A 3613-nucleotide genomic window follows, 5' to 3' on the forward strand; every position below is an offset into this window, starting at 1 on the left:
CTGTATTCAATGATATACAGCAAAACATGCTTAAGATCAATGAACAAATATGAAATCTCAACAGAGGAATAGAAACTATAAAAAGAATCAATTTAAAATTGTACAATTGAAAAGTAAATGAAATAAAAATGCCTAGATAAGCTTAAAAGAAGAAATATAAATTATATTATCTAATTTGCAGAAATAGAAAAAAAGTATTGACCCCATAAACGAATGGAGCATAAAGTATCTGGTAAAATCAAAATTTCCAATACATAAGCATTTCAAGTCCCAGAATGAAAAGACAGCAAAAAGGAACAGAAAAAAATATTTGAAAAAGCAACTCCTGAAAATTTCCCAAATTTAGTAAAAGTCATAAATGTACAGATTCAGAAGGTCACTGGCCCTAAAACAGTGTAAATACAAAGTAAATTACATTTTAGTCAAAATAAGATAATCAAAGAAAAAGACAAAATCTGAAAGCAGAGAAAAAGCATACATTAGAACAAGGAACAACAATTTCAAAGCCACGTATTTCCTGTCAGAAACAATGAGGGTCAAGACAGTGGAACTAATCATGACAGTGGAATATCCTGAGGGCTAAAAAAATGTAATGTCTATATTTGGGGACATTAATAATATCCTTCAACTGTAAAAGCATAATAAGGTATATTTTAATGAACAAACTTTATAAAATTAATTGCCAGAAGATCTGCATTAAAGGAATACGTTCTAAATGGACACATATATTCAGAAAGGAATAAGGTGCACCAGTAATTATGATTATGAATATAACATTATATTTGTGAATTTAAAATTCTATTTATACTTATAAAATATTTTTCTTAATTTATTTGACGTACATATGAGTGTTTAAAATAAAATATACAACTTGTATTAAGCAGATTAAAATATATATCCTTATAAAATGAAACTATAACATAAATTATGTGGAGAGTGGTAAACGGAGTGAAATTCTTGCCTGCATGCGTGCTAAGTCGCTTCAGTCATGTCCGTGTCCGTGTCCGACTCATTGAGACGCCATGGACTGCAGTCCCCTAGGCTCCTCTGTCCATGGGATCCTCCAGGCAGGAACACTGGCGTGGGTTACCATTTCCTTCCGGAGAAGGCAATGGCACCCCACTCCAGTACTCCTGCCCGGAAAATCCCATGGACGGAGGAGCCCGATAGGCTGCAGTCCATGGGGTTGCTAGGAGTCGGGCACGACTGAGCGACTTCACTTTCACTTTTCACTTTCATGCATTGGAGAAGGAAATGGCAACCCACTCCAGTGTTCTTGCCTGGAGAATCCCAGGGACGGGGGAGCCCGATGGGCTCCCAGAGTCGCACAGAGTCGAACACGACTGACGCGACTCAGCAGCAGCAGCACCATTTCCTTCAGGGGATCTTCCCAGCCCAGGGACTGAACCCTGGGCTTTTACATCTCCTGCGCTGGCAAAGGGGCTTCCCTGGTGGCTCAGACGGTAGCATCAAATTTAATTTATGTCTGAAAAAATAAATTTAACTAGTTAACTTTCAGCAAACAATACTTTATTATCATTTCAGCAACTCTCCTGTACTTAACAGTCTGCATGAAGTGCTTCCTAAGGTCAGAATTTTAAGATTTGGAAGAGACAAGGTGAGATCAAGAAAGATGGCTTTGATTGGGAAGGGGAGAGATTAAACTTAAAAGATTGTTTTTTAATCTGAGACATATAGCAAAACATCATTATAAATAGGTGCAGGCTAACATAGATATTCCCTGATAAACTGAACATAAGTAGCTCTGAAGCTTTTTACATACTGGCCTCTTACAAAATCGGGGGCGTTCTTGGGGGAGAAAGTGTGAGGGTATTTGGGGCATCTGGAGGGAGAGGCAGAAAGGAGGAACCAGGTACTTGGTGGATAACTGTGATTAGATAAACAAGTTCCTCTCACTGCCACCCCTTTGTCTTTCCTACGGATTATCTCAGCTGAGATGGCTGAGATTCTCCGGGGAGGAAGCAGGGCCTGAGGAGAAGAAGGCTCCAGCTCCAGGTGCACCTGTGCTGCTGCGCCTGCCCTCCCGTGACCTCACCTACCTCAGAGATACCCAGGGGAGAAAGACCAGGCCACAGTCCGCCTGCAGTTAAGCTCTTTGCCGCGAATGCTTACCTGAAATAAACTTTATTGTTGCTTTAGAGTGAGCTGCTGTTTTTAGTGTTATTATGGAGGTCAGTAATTTGAGCCACTCTAAGATAATGAATGGTCAGAAAGTCCAAGAGCAGAGGTTCATTGACAAGACCCACAGGTCTTACAGAAGCTTGCTTATTTTGATAAATAACTTATTCCTTTATAGAAACTAACTTCAGAAATAATTTTTTTGAGTTCTTAGGAAAATTGGCCAATGTAATTTCTTACGATTGTTAAGCCTAAAACTTTCCTTTTTTTTCAGTGGAAAACATGTTTTAAGTCAGCTATAAAACCTAACTTAAATGCATTATTCAAGAGATAAAATAACTTGAATAGACCTGATTACAGAATTTGAATGCATGTGTATGTACATGTTGGGATATTTTTTAAATGTCTCCTAATCTAGAGGAATAAATATTTGAGAGGAGTCAGTTTTATAAAAGAAAGATGAGGGGAAAGTATTCTATTAGATATGAACAGGAGAGTTCCATGAAGCACAGGCAGGGAGAGCAAAGTCTAGATGATGATCTGTGTATTTATGGGGATTTAGTTCATGGTTAGTGCAGCGTTTTAAATTGGTTGGGAATGGATAAGATGTTGAATCAACTGGCAGTCTGTTGGAAAAAATAGTTGAAAGCTCTATATATTTTGTAGCACATAGAGATTCTGAGTGGATTAAAGATTTAAATGTAAAAATTAAAAACATGGAAATATTAAAAAATACTATAAGAAATGTTTTATAGCCTTTGAGGTAGGATGTTTTGGGAAAGGGTTTCTTAGCGTGATACTAAGGCTCTAAGCCATAAAAGATCATCTGCTTGAATACTCAGAACGTACCTATAGCAAAAGACATCTGATAGAGGAACTTTTTTAGGGGGGCGTTGGCTGTGCCATTCAGCATGTGGGATCTTAGTTCCCCAACCAGGGATTGCACCTGTGCCCTTTGCAGTGGAAGGGCAGAGTCCTAACCACTGGACCACTTGGGAAGCCCCGATAACAGATTAACTGTAGTTCAGTGACAAGCAAATTGGAGAAAACATTAGAAATAGACATATATATGACAAGAGATTAATGTGCTTAGTATAAAAAGAACATTTCCAAACTAAATTGTTCAGCAAGTTTATTTTTGGAAATTTATTCATGGAGGATTAAAGAGAATCCTTATTACATTAGTTATGAAAATAAAATATTAAAAACAGTTTGTTAGAAATATCATGTATGAAACGAGATGCCAGTCCAGGTTCGATGCACGATACTGGATGCTTGGGGCTAGAGCACTGGGACGACCCAGAGGGATGGTATGGGGAGGGAGGAGAGAGGAGGGTTCAGGATGGGGAACACATGTATACCTGTGGTGGATTCATTTTGATATTTGGCAAAACTAATACAATTATGTAAAGTTTAAAAATAAAATAAAATTAAAAAAAAAAAAGAAGAAATCCTCACCTAGAATTTTTGATCA

The sequence above is a fragment of the Bison bison genome, unplaced genomic scaffold, assembly GCF_000754665.1.
Source record: "Bison bison bison isolate TAMUID 2011002044 unplaced genomic scaffold, Bison_UMD1.0 scf7180017864289, whole genome shotgun sequence".
Lineage (NCBI taxonomy): Eukaryota > Metazoa > Chordata > Mammalia > Artiodactyla > Bovidae > Bison > Bison bison.